Genomic DNA, 14902 nt, shown 5'->3' on the forward strand with positions numbered 1-14902 from the left:
GTACTGATTGTCTGACAGTGAGGAACTCCCTCAATGCTGACCCTCTGACAGTGAGGTACTCCCACAGTACTGATTCTCTGACAGTGACGTACTCCCTCAGTAGTGACCCTCTGACAGTGAGGTACTCCCTCGGTACTGATTCTCTGACAGTGAGGTACTCCCTCAGTACTGACCGTTTGACAGTGACGAACTCCCTCAGTACTGATTCTCTGACAGTGAGGTACCCCCTCAGTACTGACCCTCTGACAGTGAGGTGCTCTCTCACTCCAGTACTCTCACAGTGCTGCAATAACCATCATCCAATGGTACTCCCTCAAATCTGACTCTTTGACAAAGAGGCCCTGCCTCAGAACTGACTTGCTGACTGAGGTACTAACTCAATCCGACTAATTCGCAGTGCTGCAGTGGGAGCTGTGTTTTTTCATGTTGATTTACAGTGGGCCTTCTGTTTTAGGCTTTATTAACTGGAGGTCCTGTGTTTTGGCGTTTGTTTGCAGTCGCCTCTGCGAGTGTATTTGCAGGAGGCTTAGTTTAAGGGAGGATTTGCAGGGGGCACTGTGTTTCAGGATTTATTTACTTGGAGCTCTATGTTTTACACTTTATTTACAGGGACTCTGGCTTTTATGGTTTCTTTTACATTTTATTTCCTGAATGACCCTTCTTAGGATTTATTTAAAGGGGTGTCTGTGCTTGAGAGCATATTTACAGGGTTAACAAGGTGGAGAGCTGGATAAACACAGCAGGCCAAGCAGCAGCAAAGGAGCAGGAAGGCTGGCGTTTTGGGCGAGACCCTTCTTCAGAAATGGTAGGGGGAGGGGGATCTGAAATAAATAGGGAGAGAGGGGGAGGCAGACAGAAAATGGATAGAGGAGAAGATCGGTGGAGAGGAGACAGACAAGCCAAAGAGGCAGGGATGGAGCCAGTAAAGGTGAATGTAGGTGGGAGTTAGGGAGGAGATAGGTCAGTCCAGGGAGGATGGACAGGCCAAGGGGGCAGGATGAGGTTAGTAGGTAGGAGATGGGGCTGGGTTTTGAGGTGGGAGGAATGACAGGTTAGGGACCCTGTACCCCAATGGTGTCAATGTGGACTTGACAAACTTCAAAATCTCCCCTCCCCTGACCGCATTCCAAAACCAGCCCAGCTAGTCCCTGCCTCCCTAACCTGTCCTTCCTCCCACCTATCCCGTCCTCCCACTTAATTTCTCCTCTATCCGTCTTCTATCGGCCTCTCCTCTCTCCCTATTTATTTCACAACCCCCTTCCCCTCCCCCATTTCTGAAGAAGGGTCTCGGCCCGAAACATCAGCTTTTCTGCTCCTCTGGTGCTGCTTTTCCTGCTGCGTTCATCCAGCTCTTCACCTTGTGACCACAGTCACAATGATCTTTAATTGTAAACTAATCTGTCATATTATTTGATCTGTTAAGGTTACAATGGTTCCCGTGCCTCCTATGGAATACACAGATGCTCTCCCTCAGCTCTGTCTCTGGGAATGCAAAGCTGCTTTCTTCCAAGCTACCCTCAGAGATAACACCAGCTTTAAACCTAAGCCTAGCCTCAGCCCTAATGTTCACACTTGCATAAACATGAAACCTAGCCTCAGCCCTAAATCTTATTTACTGGGGGCTGTGCGTTTATGGTTATGTACTTTATGTACTTGAGCTCTGTGCTTTAGGTTTTATCTAATGTGGGTTCTGTGTTTAATAAGAACCAAAAGAACTGTGGATGCTGTAATTCAGGAACAAAAACAAAGTTGCTGGAAAAGCTCAGCAGGTCTGGCAGCATCTGTAGAGGAGAAAAACGAGTCAACTTTTCAGGTCCAGCAACCCTTCCTCAGAATGGAAGGGTACCCAGGCTCGAAAAGTTAACTCATTTTTCTCCTCCACAGATGCTGCCAGACCTGCTGAGTTTTTCCAGCAACTTTGTTTCTGTGTTTAATAGTTTATTTACAGAAGGTTCTGTGTTCTAGGTTTTATTTACAGGAGGTTCTGTGTTTTCGGGCTTTTTACAAGGGACTCTGTGTTTTAGGAAAATTTACGAGCGGCTCTTTGTTCTGAGTTTCTTTTTTACAGTGATCTCCGTGTTTTAGGGAATATTTACGGTGAACTCTGATTTAGAGCTTGTTTACAGAGGGCACTGTGTTTTAGGGTTTATTTACAGCTAGCTTTGTGTTAGGGTTTATGTACAGGGAGCTCTCTGATTGAGGGTTTGTAGGTAGTGAGATCTGTGTTTCGGGTTTATTTACAGTGAGATCTGTGTTTTTAGAGATTATTCACAGGGCTTTCTGTATTTCATGGTTTATTTACAGGGTTTTCTGTGTCTTTGGGTTTGTTTACAGTGATCTGTGTTTTAGGGTTTATTTACAGTGAACTCAGCGTTACAGGGTTTATCTTCAGGGCCCTCTCTTTTTTGGGCTGATTAACACGGTACTCTGTGATTTAGGGCATAGTTACTGGAAACTCTTGTGTTTTAGGGTGTACATAGATATTAGAGGGTCAGTACGGAGGGAGTGCCAGGCATCAGCCCTCACCCTAACCTTAGCCCAAACCCTAACCTTCGCCATCGGCCTAACCCTAACCAGAACAGGAAAGAGCCTAAGGGGGCAAATTGTGGGTACGCACCCTTAAATGGAAGGAGAGGGGCACCTTCTTCCCCCTCTCCCCCAACCCGACCTATACCCCCACCCCCACACCCTATCCCATCCCCCATCCCAAAACCCTATTCACACTCCCCCTCTACTTTTTATTCTAAAGAGGAATCCAAAATTAGCGGTGTGCACCCATATTCCCTATTTCTGCGGGGGTGCGAGATAACCCCCAGATTAGGGTTGCGCCTCTGGCATAAATGCTCTGGCACCCTCTCGCCCTGCCCCCCCACCCCGCAACCTGACCTTTATGATAAGGGGATGGGTGCTTTCCGCCTTTAAAGGGTTGGTTTGTAGGGAGGGCGGGGATGGGGAACCGATGCTGCCTTTCGGGGACCGAGCCGGCAGATCGCAGCAAAGATGAGCACCACCACGGGCGGGCCGCCAGGGGGCTGCAGTCACAAGAAACATCGCATGGGCTGTGCCTGCCTTTTTGGAGGTTGCATGGAACAGTCCCTCTTCCGCAGTTACACTGGCCCGAAACCCACCTCTTCCTCCATCACATTAACGACTGTATCGGCGCCGCCTCGTGCTCCCACCAGGAGCTTGAACAGTTCATCCACTTCACCAACACCTTCCACTCCAACCAGAAGTTCACCTGGACTATTTCTAATACCTGTTCACCTGGACTATTTCTAATACCTGTTCACCTGGACTATTTCTAATACCTGTCTCACCTTCCTGGACCTCTCTGTTTCCATCTCCAGCAACCACCTAGAAACTGATATCTATTTCACCGACTCCCACAGCTACCTAGAATACATCTCCTCCCACCCACCTTCCTGCAAAAAAAATCCCCTGTTCTCAATTCCTTCACCTCCGCCACACCTGCTCCCAGGATGAGGGCATTCCACTCCAATATATCTCAGGTTTCCTAATATTTCAAGGACCGCAAATCCTCCCCCCGACCCCCACAGTGGTCGAGAACGCCCTTGACCGCGTCTCCCACATTTCCCGTAATTCATGCCCCCTCTCCGCAATAACAACCAAAACACAATCCCCCTCATCCTCACGGAGCACGCCACCAACCTCTGGATCTAACGTATCATCCTCCAACCATCATCTTCAATCCGACTCCACCAAAGACATTTCTCCCTCCCCACCCTTATCTGCTTTCTGGAGGGACCACTGTCTCTGTGACTGCCTTGTCTGCTCCGCACTCCCCTCCAGCCCCAATACACCTGGCACGTTTTTCCCTGCAACTGCAAGAAGTGCTACACCTGCCCCTACACCACTCCCCTCACTCCCCATCCCAGGCCCTAAGAACACTTTCCACCTCAAGCAGATGTTTACTTGCACATCTGCCAATGTGGTCTCCTGCATCCACTGCTCGCGTTGTGGCATCCTCTACATTGGGGAAACCAAGTGGAGGCTTGGGGACCGCTTTGCAGAACACCTACACTTAGTTCGCACTGAACAACTGCGCCTCCCAGTCGTGAACTGTTTCAACACCCCCTCCCATTCCTCAGACGACATGTCCATCTTGAGCCTCCTGCAGTGCCACAACGATGTCACCCGAAGGTTGCAGGAACAGCATCTCATATTCCGCTTGGGAACGCTGCGGCCCAATGGTGTCAATGTGGGCTTCATAAGCTTCAAAATCTCTCCTCCCCCACCGCATCCCAAAACCAGCCCAGCTCGCCCTTGCCTCCCTACCCTTGTCCTTCCTCCTACCTCAAGCCCCAACCTCCGTCCCCGACCGACTAACCTCATCCCGCTCCCTTGACCTGTCCATCCTCCCTGGACTGACCCAGCTCCTTCCTACATCCCCATCTACACTCACCTTTACTGGCTCCATCCCCACCTCTTTGACCTGTCTGTCTCCTCTCCAGCTACCTTCTCCTCTATGCATCTTCTATCCGTCTCCCCCTCTCTCCCTCGTTATCTCAGAACCTCCTTCCCCTTCCCAATTTCTGAAGAAGCATCTAGGCCTGAAACATCAATCTTCCTGCTCCTCTGATGCTTGACCTGCTGTGTTCATCCACCTCTACACTTTGTTATCTCAGATTCTCCAGCATCTGCTGTTCCTACTATCTCTGCGAATGCAGAAAACTTGTTTGATATCCTGCCAGCTATTCAAGCCCTGGGAGACTGTTGCTGAGGGCTGATTAATATTATGCTTCTTCAAACGATGACACGATGGTATTGTTCTGAATAGGTTAGAAAATTAACATGTACTCAGGGATAGACACTGATGTAGACACACATTTTGCAGCTGTCAGCAAAATAAAGCCGTGAGGATTAAAACTGTGAAAGGACTGTAAATGGGGTGGAAGGAGCATTTTAATTCAGTCTCCCTTTCATAGTGAAAGGTATGACAAGATGGCAATTTTATGAATGAAATGCGGTCATATTAAACAAGGTATGCCAGTCAGAGGTCAGTAAAGTTATGGATGAATGAGAGCGTGAGAGCGCTAATGTGTCGTGCTTGTGGGTACATTGGTAAAGAGGACCTTTAGTACAACAGTATAGTAAAGAGGCTTGCACCAGTAATTATTTACCAAAATTCACTGGAATTTGGGCTTGTTCCCGCAGATTGTAAACTTCCTTTTTAAACAGTGGTGTCACATTGGCTGTTTTCCAAAAAGCACATAACTATAGGCCAGTTAGCTTAATTTCGGTTGTTGGGAGAATGCGTGAATCCATCATTAAGGAAGATAATAGCAAGACAACTGGATATAAATTGTCTCATTGGGAACAGCCAGCATGGGTTCATGAAGGGGAGGTCATGTTTAATTAATTTGGTGGAATTCTTTGAGGACATACTTGCATGGTGGACAATGGGGAACCTGTGGATATCCTGGATCTGGATTTCAAGAAGGCATTTGACTAGATGCCAAGGCTGCAACATGAGATAAAGTTGCATGACATTACAGGTAATGTATTGGCATGGACAGAGGATTGATTGACTAGCAGAAAACAAAGAGTAGGGGTAAATGGGTGTTTATTTGGTTGGCGGTCAATAGCTAGTAGTGTGTCTCAGGGATCAGTGTTGGGACTGCAATTGTTTACAATTGATACAGATGATTTATAGTCGGGGATGAAGTGTGGTGTGTCAACATTTGCAGATGACACTAAGATGAGCGGTAGAGCAAAGTGTGCAGAAGAACTGAAGGCCTGCAGATGGTTATACAGTCTAAGTGAGTGGGCAATGGTCTGGCAGATGGAGTACAATGTCAATAAATGTGAGGTCATCCATTTTGATAGGAATAACAACAAAGTAAGCTATGGTTCAAGTGGTAAAAAAATTGCAGCATGTTACTGTGTAAAGTGACTTGGGTGTCGTTGTGCAGGAATCGCTAAAAGTAACATTGCAGCAGGTAATTATATAGGCAAATGGAATTTTGTCTGTCATTGCGAGAAGGATGGAGTTTAAAAACAGGGAGGCTATGCTGCAGCTGTTTAGGGTCCTGATGAAGCTTCACCTGGACTACTGTGTGCAGTTTTGGTCTCCTGACTTGAGAAGGGATATACTCTCACTGGAGGGGGCACAGAGGAGATTGACTTGGTTGATTCTAGACTTGAGAGGGTTGGAATATGAGGAGAGACTGAGTTGGTTGGGATGATACTCATTGGAATTCAGAAGAATGAGGGGAGAGTTTATAGAAACATACAAGATTATGAAGGGAATAGATAAGGTGGAGACAGGGAGGTTGTTTCCACTGGCAGGTGAAACGAGGACGAGGCGGGTATCGCTCAAAATAAAAGGAAGCAGATGTCAGACTGAGGACAGGAGGAACTTCTTCACCCAAAGGGTTGTCAATCTGTGGAATACCCTGCCCAGTGAAGCAGTTGAAACCACCTCGCTGAATGTGTTTAAGGCAAGACCAGATCATGTTATGAACATGAAAGGAATTTAAGTTTATGGTGAGCGAGTGGATGAGTGGAGCTGAGTCTCAAAAAGATCAGCCAGGATCTTATTGAACAGAGGGGCAGTCTCGAGGGGCCGGGTGGCCTACTCCTGCAAAGTTCTGATGTTTTTCTATTATAATGTTATAGAGCCTCACAGAAAAAGGATATTTTAAAGCAATTGACACTGCATTACTGAAGACGCGCCAGCCAGAGGTTCTGAGGAAGGATCACCTGACCCAAAACGTTAACTCTTTCCTTTCCCTCACAGATGCTGTCAGACTTGCTGACCTTTTCCAGCAACTTTGTATATTTTCCCTGATTTGAAGCATCCGCAGTTCTTCCGGTTTTTACTGTGTGTTTTTGGGATTTATTTACAAGGGGCTCTTTACTTACAGCCAGCTCTGTCTTTTAGGGTTTAGTTGTAAGGGGCCCTGTTTTACGGATAATATCCAGGTCGGCTCGATGTCGGGGTGGATTGACAGGTGCTCTGTGCCTTCGGCTTTGTTTAGAAGGAGCCCAGTATTTCACCTTTTCCTTCCTGGGAGATATGTGTTCGTGTTCGTTTAAAGGGGTCTCTGTATTTGAGCGTATAATTACAGGGGGTGAAGTTGATGTTGTAGAAGTTTGTTTCAACAGGACTCTGTGTTTTAGGGGTTATTTACAGTGAAGCCCGCTTTTTACGGATTATAGAAAGGTGTTTGAGGGCCTCTGTGCAGGCGGCTCCGTGTGTGAGGGCGAGGAGTGCGGCTGAAGCTTGGTTTAGTTTGGGCCTGAGGCTCTGGTGAGTGCCGGATTGGGCGAGCGTGAGGTCTGAGCTTTGCCAGCAATTTTGTTTTTGTTCCTGAATTTACTGTGTCCACAGTTCCTTTTAGTTTTTACTTTTTTTAAGTGTTTATCTACAGGGGGCTCTGAATGTCAGGGTTTATACACTGGGGTTCCTGTGTTTTAGGCTTTATTTCACGGGTGCTGTTTGTTTTAGGAGGCTCTCTTCTTTCGTGTTCATTTACAGGGCCATCTGTGTTTGGGGTTTATTCACTGTGAGCTTCGTGTTTTAGGGGTTATTTAGTGGGCTCTGTGTGTTCGGACTCAGATACGGGGGCTCTGTTTTCGGGTTTAGTTAAAGGGGCCTTTTTTTAAAGGAGTTATTGACAGGGCGCTCTGTGTTTTAGGGTTGGACATCAGCGACCATCTCACAATGATCACTCCCACAGATCTGACCCGCCGACAGTCCTGCAATCTGTTAGTCCTGAGCATCTAATCATGTAGCACTCCCATCAATTCTGACCCTCTGATAAATAGGCGCTTTCTCAGACCAACACAGTGACAATGCCACAATTCCTCACTACTGACAAAGTACTAACTTCTGACAGAGGTAATTCCTCAGTATTGAGCCTCCAATAGAAATGCAGTACTTCCGTACTGACCTTCTGAATGGGTTGCTCACCATTAATTCTGAACCCGTTCCAATGAAGCTCCTCCTCTGTGTTCAGTCTCTCATAATAATGCACTCTGGCTGTACTGATCCTCTGACAATGCTGCAATTATGTATGAATTATTATCTTGTATTATCAGTACAGGACTCCCTCAATGCTTCCTCCATTACACTGAGGTCTATCGTTTATATAGGCTCCAACAAACCTGCTCTTATTTAACGGGCCAGGCATTGCTTCACTTGTACAGATTTTGTCAAGTCCTGCTGAAGTTTCTGGGAGGACTTTTTCTGACACCTCAGAATTGACCCCTGACAATGTTGCACTCCCCCCTCACTAATGACCGCACCTGAGCTGCAATACCTCGGGGCAAACCTCCAAATTATGCAGCACCCATGAATTCTAAGCCCCTAAAATGAGATACTGCCTCGGTATTGACCCTCTGTTACTAATGCACCAAGTCAGAACAACCCTCCAGCAATGTGATGCACATCTGCCAATGTGGTATACTGCATCCACTGTACCCGGTGCGGCTTCCTCTACATTGGGGAAACCAAGCGGTGGCTTGGGGACCGCTTTGCAGAACACCTCCGCTCAGTTCGCAAAAAACAACTGCACCTCCCAGTCGCAAACCATTTCCACACCCCCTCCCATTCTCTAGATGACATGTCCATCATGGGCCTCCTGCACTGCCACAATGATGCCACCCGAAGGTTGCAGGAACAGCAACTCATATTCCGCCTGGGAACCCTGCAGCCATATGGTATCAATGTGGACTTCACCAGTTTCAAAATCTCCCCTTCCCCTACTGCATCCCTAAACCAGCCCAGTTCGTCCCCTCCCCCCACTGCACCACACAACCAGCCCAGCTCTTCCCCCCCGACCAACTGCATCCCAAAACCAGTCCAACCTGTCTCTGCCTCCCTAACCGGTTCTTCCTCTCACCCATCCCTTCCTCCCACCCCAAGCCGCACCCCCAGCTACCTATTAACCTCATCCCACCTCCTTGACCTGTCCGTCTTCCCTGGACTGACCTATCCCCTCCCTACCTCCTCACCTACACTCTCTCCACCTATCTTCTTTACTCTCCATCTTCGGTCCGCCTCCCCCTCTCTCCCTATTTATTCCAGTTCCCTCTCCCCATCCCCTTCTCTGATGAAGGGTCTAGGCCCGAAACGTCAGCTTTTGTGCTCCTGAGATGCTGCTTGGCCTGCTGTGTTCATCCAGCCTCACATTTTATTATCTTGGAATTCTCCAGCATCTGCAGTTCCCATTATCTCCAGCAATGTGACCCTGCCTCAGAACTGACACTGAGAATGAGGCACTCCTTCAGCACTGCATCTCTAATCATACATTACATTGAGACATTCCTTGTGTACTGACCCTTTGAACAATCAGGCATTCCCTCAGTACTGACAGTCTGACGATTGTGCACTCCCTCAGGACTGGACCTCTGATAATGAGGCACTCCCGTAGTACTGACCTCTCATAGACCTGTAACACCTCAGCCCTTATGCTCTGACAGTGTTTCAATACCTCAATGCTGATCCCCTGACAATGAGGAGCTCCATCAGATTTGACCACGTGACAGAACTGCAAGACCTCAGTATTGCCCCCGTAATCAAGTGGCACTCCCTCAATTCTGACCCGATCACAATGAGGCTCTGCCTCGGTACGGAGTGTCTGAAAATGATGAAATCGCTCAGCACAGACCCTGCGACAATGAGGCCCTCTCTCATTCTGACCATCTCACAATGCTGCAATACATCATTACTGATTGTGTAATGTGTGGGTCTCTCGCAATTCTAACCCATTTTTCATGAGGCACTGCGTCAGTTTTGACGCTGTGACAATAAAACAGTCCCACAGTTCTGATACGCTGACAGTGATTCAATACCTCAATACTGACCCTCTGACAATGAGTCAGTTCCTCAGAACTGCCCCCCTGACAATAAGGGAAACCGTCATACTGACCCACTGCTTCTGAGGCTCTCCCTCCACACTGACATCCCAGTGCAAAACTATTTCAGTACTGGCCCTTGAAATGTGAGCAACTTCCTTAATTCTGTCCCCCTTAAATGGAGCACTCCCTCAGCATTGACCCTTTGACAATAACGCACTCCCACATTTCTGACCCTGTGACAATGAGGCACTCCCTAACCCCTGATGCTCAGACAGCGCTTCAATACCTCCGTACTGATACTCTGGCAATGAGGCACTCTGTCAGGACTGACCCCAGGATAGAAGTGTAATATGTCACAACTGACCTGATAATTGTTGAGCAGCCTCTCAGTCTGACCCCACTACAATGAGGCACTGGATCAGTGTGGACCGCCTCTGACAAATGCGCTCCATCAGAACGAAACCTCTCACAAAGAGGGACTGCCTCAAGACAATGCTGTGATTGAATCAATCCCTTAGCCCTGAATCTCTGATCATGTGGCTCTGTCTCAGCTCTGTCACCATTACCTTGAGACTTACCCTCCGTAATGTTCCTCTGACAATGAGGCACTTCCTCAACACTGACCATCCAGCATGGAGTCACTGCCTCAGCACTGACCACTTGACAATGAGACACTGGTTAAGAACTGACCTGCTCACAGAGCTGCAATACCTCAGTACTGACCCTCTCATCAAGGGACACTATCTGAATTCTGACACCTGCATAATGAGGCACTGCCTCAGCGTTCACCCTCTGACAAACTCCTGACGACCCCCTGTCAAGACTGACAGTCTCCTTGGACGTCCTATAAATACTGACAGTCTCTCCTGGACTCACAATGAACACTGACACACTCCCCAGGGACTCTTTGTAAATACCCACACACACACACAGGGACACCCTGTAAATATTGACACACACACACACAACCTGTGACACCCTGTAAATAGAACATAGAACATAGAACAGTACAGCACAGAACAGGCCCTTCAGCCCACAATGTTGTGCCGACCATTGATCCTCATGGATGCACCCTCAAATTTCTGTGACCATATGCATGTCCAGCAGTCTCTTAAATGACCCCAATGACCTTGCTTCCACAACTGCTGCTGGCAACGCATTCCATGCTCTCACAACTCTCTGCGTAAAGAACCTGCCTCTGACACACAACCTGGTAATCCCCTGTCAATACCAACAGAGTCCCCGGGGACACACTGTAAATATTGACACATCTGTGTGACCCCCTGGAAATACTGACAAAGCCCCTGAAATCACCTGTAAAACTGACACACTCCGTGGGACCCCCTGTAAATATTGACACAGTCCCAGCAAATCCTGAAAATACTGACAGTCCCTGGGACCCTCTGCAAAGACTGACGCATTTCCCGGGGCCCCCTTTAAATATTGAAAAATTCCCGCGATCTACAGGGGTTCAGGGACTGTGTCAGTATTGACAGGGGCTCTTGGTGAGAGTGTCAGTATTTACAGGGTGTTGCGGGGAATTTGAAATTATTTACAGGTGCTCCCGGGAGTGTGTCAGTAGTTACAGGCGGTCCCATGGAGGGTCAGTATTTACAGGGCGTCTCAGGGATTGTGTCAGGATTGACAGGGAGACTTGGGGAGAGTGTCAGTAGTTACAGGGGGGCCCGTGGACTTTGTTTTTTCAGCGGGTGTTAGGGAGAGCTACAGTATTTCACGGTGGTCCCAGGGAGTGTGCCAGTGTTTACAGGGATTCCAGGGGAGTGTGTCAGTATGCACCGAGCCCCTATAAATTCTGACACGCTCCGCAGGACTCCCTGTAAATACTGACATAGTACCTGAGAATCCCTGAAAATGCCACCACACTCCCAGGGACCCTCTGTAAACGCTGACACATTTCCCAGGGTCCGCTTTATACACTGAAAAATTCCCTCGGCCTCCTCTGTATACTGACACACATCCCCGGACCCTTGTACGTATAGACACACACGACACAACTAACCACAAATACTGGGATATCCCGTAAATACCGACACACACCTCACGACACACTGTAACTACTGTCACATTCCCTGGAATCCGCTGTAAATACTGAGAAACTCCCTGGGGCTGCATGTAAATACGGACACATTTCCCAGGGACCCCTCTAAACACGAACACATTCCACGGAACCCCCGTAAACACTGATAAACTCCCAGGACCCCCTGGAAATAATTACACATTCCCCATTCCCCCTGTAAATACCGATACACAGCCCGGAACTCCCGTAAACACTGACACACTCCACCCCCGGATACCGATACTCTCCCTGGGACACCCTGCAGATACTGATGCAATCACCGGGACCGCTGTAAATTCTGTCACACTCCTCGGGAAGCCCTCTAAATGCTGACATATTCCCTAGACACCCTTTAAATACTGGCAAAGTCCCAGAGAACCCCTGAAAATACTGCCACACTCCCCAGGACCCTTTGTAAATACTGATATATCCCCCGGGACCAGCTGCAAATATTGACACATTCCCTGTCCCCGCTATAAGTACTGAGAAACTCCCTGGGACTCCCTGTATATAATGACACATTTCCCAGGGTCCCCTCGAAACACTGACACATTCCCCAGGAGCTCCTCCAAATACTGACACACAGCCCCAGACCCCTGTACAGACAAACTCCCTGCGACCCACTGTAAATCTTGACATACTCCCTGAGACCCCCTGGAAATACCGACACACCACCCGTCCCGGGACCGCCTGGAAATACCAAAACACTGTAGGGATTCTCTGATTCTATTCTATGATGCCCTTGTCCTGTGAATGAATAAATAAAGAAACCTGGTGAAGCCGCCAAACAGCATAGCCAGCAAGTGATAGACACAGCAAAGTGATCCCACCATCACTGGATCAAATCTGAGCTCTGCAGTCCTGCCACATCTCGTCATTTACTGTGGTGCACAATTAAACAACTGATTGGACGTGAAGACTCCACACATATCCCCATCCTCAATGATGGAAGAGCCCAGCACATCAGTGCAAAAGATAAGGCTGAAGTATTCATAGCAATCTTCAGCCAGAAGGACCAAGTGGATGATTCATCTCGGGCTCCGCCAGCATCACAGATACCGGTCTTCAGTAAATTCAATTCACCCCACGTGATGTCAGGAAACACTTGGAGACACTGGATACTGCAAAGGTCACAGGCCCTGACAATATTCTGGCAATAATACTGAAGACTTGTGCTCCAGAACGTGCCGCTCCCCGTGCCAAGCTGTTGCAGTGCAGTTTCAACACTGGTATCTACCCGACACAGTGGAAAATTGCCCACGTATGTGCTGGATTGCAAACATAGGACAAATCCAACCTGGCCATATACTGCCCCATCAGGCTGTACTCAATCATCAGGAAAGTGATAGAAGGTGTCAGTAACATTGTTATCAAGCAGCACCTGCTCAGCGACGGCCAGTTTGGGTTGTCAGGGCAGCTCAGCTCCTGACCTCATTACAGCCTTGGTTCAAACATGGACAACACAGCTGCATTCCAGAGGGGAAGTGAGAGCTCCAGCCCTTTACAACAAGGCTACATTTGACCAAGTGTGGCATCAAGAAGCCCGAGCAAAACTGGACTCAATGGGGAAAAGGGGACAAATTCTCCACTTGCTGGAGTCACACCTGGCACGCAGGAAAATGAATGATCTTATTGGAGGTCAGATATCTTAGCTCCAGGGGATCCCTGCAGGAGTTTCTCGGGGCAGTGTCCGAGATATAACCATCTTCAGCTGCTTCATCAATGAACTTGCATTCTTCATAAGGCCAGAAGTTGGGATGTTCCTGATGATTGCACAATGTTCAGCATCATTCATGATTCCTCAGATCCTAAAGCAGTCCTTGTCCAAATGCAACTAGATCTGGGCAATGCCCAGGCTTGGTCAGACAAGTGGAAGTTACATTCACACCACAGAAATACCAGGCAATGACCGTCACCAACAAGAGACAACCCCCCCCCCCCCGACAAACAATTTGTTACATTCACTGCATCCCACACTGTCACCGTCGTGGGGGTGAGCTTTGAACAAAAACTGAAACAGACTCACCACATAAACACAGTGACTACAAGAGCAGGTCAGAGGTGAGGAATGCTGCGGCGACTAACCCACCTCCTGATTCCCCAGAACGTGTCCACTGTCTACAAGGCATAAGTCAGGACTGTGATGGCATGCTCCCCATTTACCAGGATGGCCGCAGCTGTAACAACATGCAAGGAGCTTGACTCCATCCAGGACAAAGCAGCCCAGTTGACTGACACGATATCGACAATCATCCACTCCCTCCACCACCAATGATGAGCGGCCTCAGCAGCACTGTGTACGATCTAGAAGATGCATGGCAGAAATTCGCCAAAGCTCCTCATGCAGTACCTTCCAAACCCATGACAGCTTCCATCTCGAACGACAAGGGCATCAAGTACATGGGAACACCTTCAATCCCACTCCAAGCCACTCGTGATTCTGATTTAGAAATATATCCGGAATCCTTCACTGCGACTGTTCAAAAGATGGGAATTCCCTCCCTCATGGCACTGTGGGGGCAACCCACAGCAGGCGAACTGCAGCGGTTCGAGAAGGCAGCTCACCACCAACATCTCCAGGGCAATTAGGGATGGGCAATAAATGCTGGACCAGTCAGTGACACACACATCCAACAAATAATTGAAGAAACAAACTCTTATTAATTAGTGATTTTTCACAGTCTCACAGCCAGCCATGCCTCATATACACACATCTTAGTGACAATGTGGTGACCGTAACCAGACCCACAGTGAGCCTGGGCTCATCCACACTCCTCCCAGTCACATTTCTGATTTGAAAAATACACCTTTTTCACAAGAAATCTCTTTTGTATATGTACAATGTCACAACTGTAGTTGCGTTCTGTCCAGCTGCATATCAAATAAACAAATAAAGCATCGGACTTTGGCTCCACCCAATGAACCAAAGACCTCTCTTAGACATACAACAAAAATATTTACATACATGTGAGACACGGGGAGGGTCCGATAACTGAGTGG

The sequence above is a fragment of the Stegostoma tigrinum genome, unplaced genomic scaffold (assembly GCF_030684315.1).
Source record: "Stegostoma tigrinum isolate sSteTig4 unplaced genomic scaffold, sSteTig4.hap1 scaffold_280, whole genome shotgun sequence".
NCBI lineage: Eukaryota > Metazoa > Chordata > Chondrichthyes > Orectolobiformes > Stegostomatidae > Stegostoma > Stegostoma tigrinum.